The sequence below is a fragment of the Notamacropus eugenii genome, chromosome 3, assembly GCF_028372415.1.
Source record: "Notamacropus eugenii isolate mMacEug1 chromosome 3, mMacEug1.pri_v2, whole genome shotgun sequence".
NCBI classification, from domain to species: domain Eukaryota; kingdom Metazoa; phylum Chordata; class Mammalia; order Diprotodontia; family Macropodidae; genus Notamacropus; species Notamacropus eugenii.
In genome coordinates, this window is record NC_092874.1 from 460,035,986 (window position 1) to 460,049,279 (window position 13,294).

General features: G+C 45.5%; 1 protein-coding gene across 3 annotated transcripts in view; it reads left to right on the top strand.

Moving 5' to 3' along the window:
* Positions 1-13,294, top strand: part of PRICKLE2 (prickle planar cell polarity protein 2) — a 351,667-nt gene that overhangs the window by 168,566 nt on the left and 169,807 nt on the right. The window contains exon 1 of one of the 3 annotated variants that reach the window (XM_072598766.1): positions 1,117-5,208. The exons of the other annotated variants lie outside the window; for them this stretch is intronic. The gene's annotated coding sequence lies outside the window, so the exon portion shown is untranslated. Of the gene's footprint in view, positions 1-1,116; positions 5,209-13,294 lie in introns of those variants that run through there. 3 annotated transcript variants of the gene reach the window in all.

The following is a 13,294-nucleotide window of genomic DNA, read 5'->3' on the forward strand; positions in this document are numbered from 1 at the left end:
CTTAGTCTCACATTCCCCAGCCTACTCTTCTGTCTCCACCCCTGTGACTTTTTCTCAGATTACCCACAGACCCTTCATTTGGGAAAGCGTCCATGCTGACCTTGTTCATTGTCTAACCTGGCCCAGAACCAGAATACTCCTTCTCCATCCCCATCCCTTTTCATGTGCTATCTTCTCCCATTACAATGTAAGCTCTTTAAGGCCAGGCACTATCTTTCTTTTTCCTTGAACTTGTATTTCTAGCACTTAGGACAATGATTGGCTAATAGTAAGCACTTAATAAATGCTTTTTATATCTAGCTGTCTCTCTAGGATCTCACATAATACTTGACATATCTTTCTAAAGAAGACAGTTGGATCTGCCTTCTCATCCCTCCATCAGTACAGATTATAAGCCATCCACGTCCTCACATCTTGTCATTAATTTTTCACAGATCATTCACCCAATACGTTGGGGGTGGGGGTGTCTTTTTCTATTTTTTTTATATTATGGATGATTAGTGAAGTACACAGTCTGTTCATCTGTTATCCCTCACACATGTTGTAGACCAACCCACCTTTTCTTCTGATCATGTGCTTCTTTAATAATTTCTTTAAGGGAGAAGGGAAGGAAACAAGCATTTATAAAGCGCCTCCTATGTGCCAGGCACTGTGCTAAGTGCTTTACATATATACTCTCATTTGATCCTCACAACCTCATGAGATGAGTGCTACTATGATTCTCATGTTATAATGAAGGAAACTGAGGCTAAGAGAGGTTTCAATGACGTGTGTACAGCATCACACAGTTAAGTGTCTGAAGCTGAGTTTGAATTCAGGATTTCCTGACTTCAGGCTCAGTGTTCTCTCTACAATGCCACCTAAATACCTCCTACTGCTTCTTGTAGATATCTCCATGAATCATAGCATATTTAATGTTCTTTTGTGTTTACTTTATACATATCCCATATATACTTATCTTGTATATACCTACATGTATATATCTGTATATGTTTACATGACTATATCTGTATATACCTATATATATCTGTCTATATTTATATGAATATATCTGTTATGCCTATATGTATATATCTGTCTATTTTATATGAATATATCTGTATATGCCTATATGTATATATCTCTATATACTTATGTCTGTATACATTTATATGAATATATCTGTATATACTTATGTGTGTGTGTATATATATATATATATCTGTCTCCTCTTTGGGATGTGTTTCTCCATGGCAGGGACTGTTTCATTTTTCTTTGTGTCCCCAGTGAAGTCCCTGGGCCATCGTAGGAGGTTCAATAAATACACATTGATTGATGGATCTCTCAGTTGCCCTTGGGGTCATCTACAGTGTTGGCTCTTCTGAGACCATATAATTCCATAATCCACAACCACAGAACAGCACCGGAAGAATATTGAGGTTAATTCTTGGAAAATTCTTGAACTTCTTGAAATTGTAAAACTTTTCAAATGCTATCTAGCTCTATCTTCTCTTTACCGAATCTCAGACCTGCATCATGGTCTATCTGCAGTGTTTGACCAAGATAAATAAGACTACTTCGATGGACTGTCATCCAGCTGCACAGGACCTCATTACCCTCTGCCTCCATATCCTGTCTCCAGGACTTTGCACAAGCTGTCCCCAAAGTCTGAAATGTATTCCCTCCTCCCCTCAGATTCTTCAGCTCCCGTACTTCCTTCAAGCTCAGCTCAATGAGACAGCTGCTGTCCAGTGCAAAGAGGGATTTTCTATAATTGATGAGAGCCTGTAAATGCTCCTATTTACATGACTTTGTACTGATTCTATCAAACCCTGGAAACAATGCAAAGTCTTTGTTTACCTTGTATATATGTTGTGCGTATTTATTTAGGTGTTTGCTCCCCCACCTCCAGAATATGTTTCTTGAGGGTTAGGGTTATTTCATTTTAGTCTTTGTATTCCCCAGCGCAACACAATTCCTGGTATGTAGCAGATGCTTACTAAACGCTTGTTAAATGAGTAAGAACCTTCCTTCATCCATTTAGTTTTTCCTATGTGGATTGTTCAGCTTCATGAAAGTCAGAGCAATCATAAATCTGATCTTGTGGGATTTGCAACGTTTCCAAAAGTTCAAGCTATCCATAAATAACATCCATAAATGGAAAGTCTCACCTACTGTAAGGAATCCTTCTCTGTTCTTGCCATCCTCTGGAGCAGTGGCAACTTTCTTTGGTGAACATGCATCTAACTCCCAGTTTGATGCCTCAGGCTTCCTGTTAAGCAGAACATCATGAGCAAAGTTGCCAGTGTCATTAGGTCTACAAAGGAACCTTGGACAAAGCTTTTACCCTTGCCTTTTTCTCTATTGAATCAAATGCCTTTTTTTAAGCCATCAACTGACACGAGGCCCAGTGGGATCTTATATTTTCTGCACCTTCCAGGCAATAAAGATGTGGTCTGCTGTAAACAGACTTTTATTATAACTGAATTTCAGTCTCTTTAATGCAGACCATTCTTCCAATCTGGCCAATTCCCTTTGGATTCTCTTGCTCTTATGAGCACTGTACTGGCAAGCCCCTAGAAAGTGGACGTTCCCCTTATAAGCTTCATCATCTTTCTCTCCACTCCATCGTCTGAGACATTTACAAATCCACTAAGTAATACTGAGAAGATTCTACTTAATCTTCCCTCCAGTTTGACAGTGAAGTCTCTAAATTTGATCTGTGCTTGGAAATCTAAACATGTAACAATATGGGAAAGGCTTCAGTCAGCACTCAGTATTCGGCATTATTGGAGAATGTACTCATTTGGTATCTCAGCATATGCACTTTTTGTTGTTTGTTTTCTTTTCTGTATATTGCAACTCATGAGAAGGCTGGGATGGGTTACAATCTGTGATATTGGAGGGAGTTAGCAATTAGTGAGATCACAGATGCCTGGAAGTGTTAACTAAGTCCTGTCTCCCTACCCAGACTAAGAATTTCAAAGGTCTCAGAGGTGTTGGACCTGGAAGGCACTAAGAGGTCATCGAGTTCAGGGATTCTTAACCTGGGGTCTGTGAACTCATTATAAAAAATGTTAACTGTATTTCAACATAATTGATTTCTTTGTAATCCTAGGTATTTTGTTTTTTCCATTTAAAATATTTTGAGAAAGAGTCCATTGGCTTCCCCAGATGCAGGGCTCCATAATTTAAAAAAAAAAGTTAAGAGCCCTTAATCTAGTCAATTTAACAATTCAACAAGCATTTATTAAGCACCTAGTATGTGCCAAGTACTAGGAATATAAAAGACTAAAACATCAAAATGTTTATATTTTCTTGATGGAAAACAGCATATACACATAAATCGATATAATTATATAAACAGAGTAACTGGGGGAGGGGAGGGGAAGCGAGGAGAAGGACTGGATCAGGAAAAGCCTCTTTAGGAAGTGGCATTTGAACTGAGCCTGGAAGAAATCTAGGGATTCTAAGAAAGGAGAAGGAAGTGCATTCTAGGTGTTGGGACCAGTCTTTGCAAAGGTATAGAGTCAGGAGATGGAACACAAGACATGAAGAACTGCAAATGGGCCAATTTGGTTTCAACGTAGAGTGGGTGAAGGAGAATAATGAGAGCAATAAGCCTTTAGCGATGATCTCTATGGATCAAGCTTTTGAAGGCTTTCCCAATATGGAGGTTTGTGGTCCATCCTGGAGGGCATGGGGAGCTAGCTGCTAGAGTGTGTTGGCAAGGGAATGACAACTTTGTGGAAGGGGGATCAGGGAGGGGAGAGACTGGAGGAAGGATGACTAGCTGTCAGTGAGAGGTGATAAGGACCTGGACTAGGGTGGTAGCCAGGTGGGTGGAGACAAAGGATGGATCTGGAAAATGACCAGTAGAGAAATGTCGGTAATGACAGTAATGCCAGCCAGGTATGTTAACACCAGGTGCCACAGCCAAACCACTCCAATAGCCAAACAGCCTGTAGCTAAGGTATTCAGGTCTCGATTACTCCCTATGATTTTGGGCATGACACTGCCTCAGTTTTCTCACCTGTAAAATGAGAATATATACAAAATGCATTGGAAACCTTAAGTCCCATATAAACCTGAGCTATTGTTGTTAAAAAGAGGAGCTTGACTTGGTGGTTTCTAATGTCCCTGTCATTCTCTCTTCTTTGTCTTTCTCTGATCTTATTGGGGTTGGTGACTTTAAAGGAAGCTCTGTGATTCCAGCAACAGCAAGGCTTTATATGGTTCTCCAAGGCTGGAAAAGCACTTGGTATCCTTCATAGTAGCCCGGTGAAGCGGGTGCCCTTATCATTCCCATTTTGCAGATGGGAACTAAGGCATAAAGAGGTTAAATCCCTTGCCCAGGATCACACAGCTAGGTTTGAGGTAGAATTTAGGTCTTGTGGGTCTAACTCTCTAGGGCTACCAGACCATCTAGCTGCCTCCTGAGGTCCTGAGCTACATCAGATTTGAACGACAAGGGTGAGACAGCTTTTTTGTTGTTGTTGGAAAGTCGGCATCCTCTAAGTTTGTCCAGGTTGGGGCCTGTAGATGGGGTACCCTGGAACAGGGGCCTGGGAGGACGATGGGCGGCTGAGCCTGTCCCTGGAGCCCAGCTAAGGTTCGCGTCCTCCTCCCCATTACCTTGCCCCTCCTCCCTTCCAAGTGGAAAGGTTGTGGGGCTCTTGATTGAAATCTAAATTTGGGAACGGGACCAGGATTGGCCTGTGGCTCGGCATTTTCACCAATAAGCTCCGAGTTGGGGTGGGGGGGCGGCCCTAGCAGCCGCAGCCCCAGAAGCTGCAGCAGCTGGCCCGGCAGCGGCAGCGGCAGCGGCCTCAGCTACAGTCCCAGCAGCAGCAGCCGCAGCAGCAGCCGCAGCCGGAGACCAGGGGCCAGAGCCGGGCCGGCCTCCTCCAAAGAGCCTGGGCTGCCCATTGATCCGGCCGCCTCCCTCCCTCCCTGGTCGGTCTGGGCTCCGGCAGCCGGCCGGGGGGCGATGGCCCCGCGCTAGCCCGGGGGCCAGAGCAAGAATGCGGCCGCTGCCCCAGCCCCCGCGCAGTGCCCCCCAGCAGCTGCCGCCGCCGCCGCCTCTTGGTCGGTGGGAGACCCCCAGCTGCCCCCCGTAGAGCCCTGCTGCCCAGCCTGCCCCCACCCCTGGGCGCTCTCTGCCCCGTCCGGACTGCGGGCCCGTCTGTGGCGGCCGCGTGCCTGTGGAGCGATGCTGGCGTGACCTTGGTGAGTGGCCGGCCTGGCTGGGGCCGGGGTGGGGGTGGGGGGCGGCTCAGTGGCCAGCTCGGCCCGGAGACTGACCGGTCGCGGCGGGCACCGGCCATGCCCATGCATCCCTCTGAGGAGGCGGACGGTGCCGGGGAGGTGACCGCGAGCCCCGACTTGGGGCAGCCTCATGTGCCACTGACAAACTAAGTCGGTCTGGAGCCTCCCCGGAGCCGGCAGCCTGGCACGGGGACACTGCAGAAATCTGGCCAATGGGCTCATGTTATCCCTGTGAGAGGAGGGGGAACCGAACTGGGAGCGTGGCCGAGTCATCGAACCTCTCTGGGTCACAGTTCCTCATCTTGTAAAAAGCTTTGCAAAAAGCACTAAGAAAGGTGGAAAGGGGTCACCTCCTGCGGGAGACCTCGTCTCCTAATCCTGCCTTCCACCCTTTGCTAGAGAGGCATAAAGCAAACGGGTGCTGGATTTAGAGTCAGATTATCCGGGTTCGAACTTAGGTTCTGCCTCTCCGTGTGTTTAACTGGGGCAAGTCACTTCACATCTCTTCCTGAGGGGGTGGGGCCAGTTGCCCCTTCAGGTCCTTCCTGTCCAGCTCCAACTCTAGGAACCAATGCCATCCCCATTCCCTTTACTTACTTTCTATATCTAGTGTTTATTCTAGGTTTTGCTCTTGCTGTTGCTTTTCTTTATCATCCCCAATGCCTGGCCCACCGTGAGAGAGGTGCTTAACAAATGCTCGTTGACTGAATGATTGACCTAGGAGTTTCTTAGCCTTCCGTCCATAAACTTGTTCAAAAAAAAAAACTGAAGAACTCTTGAAGAAGTTACTCAGCTCCTTTGTATTCCAGTGCATCTTTTGTGCATTTGAAAGCACCATTCTGAGAAAGGGTCCATAGGCGTCACCAGACCGCATGATGCCAAGAAAAGTTAAGAACCCCACAAGTAGGGAAACCCCTTCCAACTCAGAAGACATCTTCAGATCCCCTGAATTCCGAGCATATTCTACTCCATTGTGGCCCTTCTTTTGCCAACAGGGCTGAGGTGCAGAGCCCTGAAGGAGTTGACACTCATCTATATTTCACAGTCACCAAAGGCAGCCCTTGTCATCTCAGCTGTCGGGGGCTGGCCAGGATTTGTGTGGAATGACAGAAAGCAAATCTTGAACCCCATCAACAGCTGTGTCTCATAGAAGCTAAAATAGCTTCAACTGTCTTAGCTTTTGTTCAGGAGGCTGGAGTGGGGGTGGGAGGGATGGGATGTGTGTTTTGTTACTTTCTGGTCAGTCTGCATGAATTGAAAGAGCTAAGTTCCCAAAAGTAATTTGAGAAAGAAGAGGCAACTTGAAAAAAGCACTATGCATCCCATGAATCCCCCCTTATGACTATATATGTATACACACATGCATGCGCACACACATGTATATATACATACATGCACACATATGTATATGCACATACATACACATGTAAATTCACAAACATATATATTTAAAGCACGGAACTACTTATTTTTTTAACAAAGTAAACAGCCTAATAAAAATTGTCTGTGATCTCTAATTTTAGTTTAAAGAAAATAAAATAGAAAAAGAGAAATTGAGAGTTAAAATTAAGTGAATTCCAAACTGGAGTGAACAGTCTGTAGATTGCCAAAGTCGAGTTCCCACCCATATTAAATGATTTGGGCCATTAGGGCCCACTCCCCCTCCCCTTCCCCATTGGGTTGGCCCTCATCCTGTGTTTGCCTTTGTTTAGCCAGTGTGAATCATTTGTATACTTTGGTATTTCTGCTTTCTTCAAACAGATGTTTGTATCTGTGCACCCAATGGCCTAATTAGAGAAGCAGACAGAGGGGCTGTGGATAGAGGCTGCACAAATACCAGGGGTAGGGGGATGGGGGGCAGTGCCTTTTAAAAAATAATCATTTCCCTGGGCCTTCTGAACACTGGGTAATTCAGATGAAGGTGTCAGAGCAGCTGAAGTATTGATAGCCTTTGGATGGTACTCATCCCCCAATAAATCATCCCTCAGTTGGGGGAGGCCTAAAAATGATTCTGTGTTCTAAGTCTCTGAACTGCCCCCCCACCCCACCCCCCAACCCTCTGATACCCGCTGGTATGGAGCCATTGGCTGGAATGAAGTTACAAGGAAGGCACAAATCAGTCCAGGCAGGCCCCTTGAACCACTTTTATTTCTGCTCGGCCAAAAGGAACACTTTGTTGGGCTAGCAAGTCCTGGCTGCCTCTCGGAGCAGGGAGAAAAACACAGTTCTTGTTCTGAAAGACAAATTCCTTTGAAAAGTGTGAATCATTTGCTTTAGATTTCTGTGGTGGAGGCTCGGAGATGATTAAACGTCCTGTCTGCAGGAAATTGCCAGGAGATTGGGGCATTTTCCTGAGTGGCCTGAGCCGCTCCCCAGTTTTGGGGGGTTAGACAACGAAGCTCTGTTAGGAGGTCACAATGTTGCTGGGGTGCTGTCTGTTGATAAAGTTGGCCTGCCTTCCCCAGGCCTCACCATCCAGTCATTCAAGCCTGTTTTTCTTTCTTTCTTTCTTTTTTGTTGCATTTCCATTAAAATAATTGCAACAACTTTCTCATTTCCTTAATGAGCTTTGCAAGACTGAATTTCTTGGAGACAGAGTTTTATCAAGCAGATTTCCTTGCTGGCCTCCTCCCACCTTCCTCTGTAGGAAAAGTACTTGGCTCCTTTCCCCAAGACTTCCTTTAGACAAGATTGTTATCCTTAGGGGCATGGAGATAGAGAGGAATGAGAGGGGTGGAAAGGTCTGGACCGATGCTGGCCATTTTAGGCCCAGTGTTTATGGCCTCTGCAGAGTTATTTGGGGAGGGAGGGGCACTCCAGCAGCGAGTGAGGCCCTGCTGCTTCCCCAGGAGGACATTTTCAGGGAAGAGAAATAGCATTAGGATTTAAAGGGGAGCTGGAGGCCAGAAAGTACAATTGTGGGGGATGGGACTTGAAAACATCAGTGCTTCTTTAATGAGAGCCAGGCCCTGTGCTATATCAATCAGCATTCATGTATTACATGTCTATTCTGTACCAGATACTGTGCTGGCTGTAGGAGATACAGATACAAAAATGAGATAATCCCTTCCCTCAAGGAGATTATATTCTACTAGGTTTTGGTAACATGGTTATTCAAAGATAAGTGAATATAGGCTGTGCACTCTTTCAAAATACACATTCACATCACTGAGGCACAGAGAGCAGGGGTGTTCAGGAAAGGCTTGGAAGAAGGTTGGCATTTGAGCTGTGCCACAAATGGGGGTGCTTCTAAAGGCAATGGCAATGGGGGTATTCAAACCGTGGGCACAGCCCGAGCAAAGGTGAAGAGGAGGGGCCTGTTTAGATGGAATATGGAGGAGGTGAGGGGTGTCATTTGTTATCAGAATGGAAAGATAGGTTGGAGCCAGACTGCGAAGGGCCTGCTGGTCATTTCCAGTCTGTGCTACCGACACATGGGCCCTTCTTTTCCCATTGGATGCTGTTCCCATGACCCTGAGCTCTGAGAGGTGAGCTTTCACTTTATGTTACCCTAAATCCCCTTGTTAACTGGTGTATGCCATGCACCCTTTTCCAACCTCCCTTCAAAGCTGAGACTTCCCATTGTACGTACTCTTTCCTTATTAGAAGGGAGGCTTCTCAAGGACAGGGACGATCTTGCTTGCTTGTTGTTGGATCCTTGGTGCTTGGCACGTAGTCTAAATGTCTGAGAAGTGTTTATTTATTTATACAAATGACAAATAACTAATGGGAGAAGCATGTATTTTAACCAAAAGGTACTAGGGAGCCACAGAAGCTTCACACTTTCGTGGTTGAGTGGAGGATGGATTGGAAAGGGGACAGATTAGAAGAAGAGAAACCAATGAAGAATCATTGCACCCTAGACACTTATTAGCTGTGTGACTCTGGGCAAGTCACCATTGCCTCCAAAAAAAAACCTAACTTCTTTTTTTGTCTTCTGAGTTTGAGATGCCTGTGGGATAGCCCATGTGTAGTCTGAGCAAGCTGCCCAAGAGGTTGAGTAACTCCCAGATTGTAAAATAGCTAGTAAAGGTCAGAGACCGCATTTGAACTCAGGGCTTCAAAGACTGGCTTTTGATCAACTCCACATTATACAGCATCTTTTAAAGAAGTAACTTAAAAAAACCCACTTCAGCAGACACTGAATTCCTTATATGTTTGTTTTGTTTTAAAAATCTTTCCTGAAAGGTACTTGGTCATGTTGCACATTTTGAGTCTGGGTAATGAGATAGGAAGGAAGGCTTACCTGAATATAACCTCTACTCTAGGGCATGGGAGCTATCAGTCCCAGGAGACCTGGGGAATTTTTATTAGCCCACTAATATTCAGCCTGGTGATTGCAGTTGCTTCCACTCAGTATCTTGTAAGCCATAAGCAAATCACAATGAGGGGTGGGAAAAGGCATATTTTTAAAGGTTCCTTTGTCAAAATCTAAACAGGAAACAATTTTTCCCAGCATCCCAGGAGTTTAGTCTGTGATGCAGTTTCTTGGGACGACTTCCTTCATATCCTGTTACTTTTGTGTGGCAACTGAGGGGAGCTCTTTTTTGCCAGGATAGTATTTTGACATTTTCCAGGAGAAGGGAAAATGTAGGGGTGGAAGAGGGAACAGACTCAGATCATTCCTTCTTATTAGGGAGTTCTGTGGGTGGGCCTAGGGAGGTTGTCAGAGCCTCGAGGAAAATCATTAATGATTTCACTCTAAGTCAGGGCAAAGCCTGCTGAAATGACTTGGATTTTGAAGATCCGGGGACTGGACTAGAAAGTTGCATCCCCAAAAAGACTTTTCCCCATGACAGAACAGCTGCTGGCTTCCATTGCATGGCCCTGCTACAAGGCCAGGTTAGTCTTTCACCTGTTTACACACCACACACACACACATACACACACACACACACACACACACACACACACACACACACACAGCAACTGCAAGCTATGTGACTCAGTTTTGTCACTTTCCAAGCTTTGTGATGGCTCATGTTTTGAGGTGGGAAAACCCACTGCTTTTGAAGGCTGAAAGCCCTGCATGACTTTGTCAAGTCCCTAAATCTCTTTTTTTGCATCTTTCAAAGGAGGGGATGGCCAAGATGATCCCAAGGTCATTTCTGGCTCTAAATCTGTGCCCCTGTGATCCAACTTAAGAATCCTGGCTCTGCTACTTACAACCCATGAGACCTACGGGACATGACACTTCATGGCATTGTGGGCCTCAAGTTCTACATCTGTGAAATCAGGGGATTGGCCTCGATAGTCCCAGAAGTCCTTGTAGTTTCACTCACGGTCCTTGTAATCCCTTCCAAGACATTCTTGCTTAAGTGACAGTATTCCTTGAGTACTACTCTGTGGAATCCACTTGTCTTAGGCACAGGGACGTATTGAAGGCCTGGTCTTAGGTCTAATGAAGGCAGATTCTCAGATCACAAATATGGAGCTGAAGAGGAGCTAAGAGATAATTGAGTTCTTCGCCCTCATTTTCCTTCAGAGACCCTCCGAGGTGAAGCGATTTGTCTAAGGTCACTAAGGGGGCAAGGGCTCCAGCTGGGTTTGAAATCCAAGTCTTCTGACTTCCAATATGATGGGCACTCTTCACAGCACCACACGGACTCATATACACCCCAGTTTTTCGTGTGTTCATGGGTGTGTATAGAGGGGGGACAGGATCTGTGTCTTGCCACCGTCCCCCAACCCCAATGGGTCTGGCAGAGAGAGTGAGGCTGGTGACTTTGCATGGTTCTGTCTCGCTTAAATTCAATTCACTTGTAAGTCAAGACACCCTCCTGATGTCACTGGTCATCTTGGAGAACAGAGGACAACCAAGAACAAAGAGCAATCTGGGAAGGGGTCTAGAGACCTCACCAGACTATCCAAGGGCACCATCCATAGAAGGTGAAGATCCCATGAGCTAGGCAATCCATAACTGACCCCAACCTCTCTTTCTTCTCCCATTTCCTACTGCTTCTCTAATGACCCCTCTACCCCAGCTAGGGTGGTCTTGTGACTGACCTCCATGCCCACCTGGCACCTTCCTCCTTCTGAGCTGTGGCTCATTCTTTTTAATCACCATTTCTCTCCCCTTATAGATATACTTCACTTAATGTTCCCCTGCCTAGGGAAGGGAAGGGGAAAGGGGAGCATAAGCATTTGTATAGTGCCTATGTGTGGTGTGGGGGTTGTTTTCAGTTATGTCCTACTCTTTGTGACCTCACTGGGTTTTTTTTTTTAGCAAAGATGCTGGAGTGGTATTTCTTTCTCTAGTTCATTTTACAGATGAGGATGTGGAGATAAGGTTACATGACTTGCCCATGGTCACACAGCTAGTAAGTACCAAGTGTCTAAGGCTGGATTTGAACTCAGGTCTTCCTCACTCCAGAGCCAGCCCTCTATCTGCTATACCATCTCACTGCCCCACAGTACCTACTATGTGCCAACTATTCCTTCATCTGCATCTCACAGCAACCCTGTGAGGTGGGTACTGTTATCCTATTTTTACAGCTGAAAAACCTGAGGCAAATAGTGGTAAAGTGACTTGCTCAGGATCACACAGTAATTTGAACTCAAATCTCGTTGTCTCCTGGTTTATCGTTCTAAGCACTATGCCCTAGCTGACCAATATTGCTTCATGAGAGCAGGGACTCTTTTTCTTCTTTGTATCCCCCAACTCTTAGCATATTACTTGGCATGTAGTAGGCACTTACTGACTCCTTATTGGCTTAATTGAGTGACTAACATGTTATGGCCAAACCTCCCTATGACATCCAGAAACTCCAGTCTTATCATCTGGAGTCCAGGCAACTAATTGCCCAAGACGTCAATGGAATTGTAGGCAGCGGACACCAGAGCCCGGTCCTTTAAGGCACAGTTCAGATCCTAAGTCCTCTGGGAAACCTCCCTGACTCCCCCCTCCCGCCAATCTGAGGGAAGCTCACCCCCTCTAAATATCTGTATAATTTTGTTCTGTTTTGTTCTTTGCTCACATCTGGCTTTTCCCAGGGGATTTATCAGTTACAGAGGGATAGGAATAGTGGACCTTCAATTTTCTTGTCATACCACAAGAAACTCCCTAGTGAGAAAATTCCTTCCACTGCTGCAGATCAAGTGCTCCCCTCCAACTTGGGGTCTTAGAGAGTTGCCTTGGCCACTGAGAGGATAGGTGATTTGCCCAGGATGTGTCAGAGACAGGACCAGAACCAGGTCTTCCTGATTCTGAGGTCAAATCTTTATCCACTACACTATGTTCTTCTCTCTTATATTCCAGGAGCAGCATGATATAGAACAAGACGTACTAGATTTTAAGGGAAGGAGCAGCCCACCTAGGTTGAATGCTGCCTCGGGCACTTACCCAGCTCTGTGCCCAATTCACCCCTCTCTTATTTTGCTCATCTCTAAAATCAGGACAATACCAACCCTTTCCTCCTGGACTTGTTAGGAGGATCAGGTGAGAAAATATATGTAAATTGCTTTCTAAACCTTAGTGCACTGGGTGTCAGTTTCCATTTATATTAATTATGTTCTCATGGGTATGGACATCTCATCTCCCCATTTCTACCTAGATTCTAAGCACCTTCTATTTCTATGTGATTTCCACAGTGCCTTGCCCTATGAAGTTGGCACCCAAGAAACGCCCTTTTGTTGACTTACAGATCAGAAGAGATAGCTTTGGGCAGTGGAAAGAACTGGGGACCAAGAGTCTGACAATTGGGTTCGAGGCCCTGTTCCATCACTAAACACCTGCGTGGTTTCAGACTGCGTATTTTACACCTCTGGGCTTCCATTTGCTTCACAAGGTCCTTTATCTGGTGCTTTAAAGTTTGTTTTGGAAACTGCTTCTTCCCTTTCTTTGCACCAATTTTTTGTTTATCTCTCCTTAATTTTCTTGTTTATCTTCTGATCTTTGTTCCTCTTTCTTTCTTTCCTCCCATTCATTTCCCCCTTCCCCTCATATACATATATGCATATACATACACACGTATGGGTGTCATTTTTTCGCCCTGGCTCTGCCATCCCCACCCCTTTGCTAATGCTTTTTCTTCCCCCTTCTTTCCTT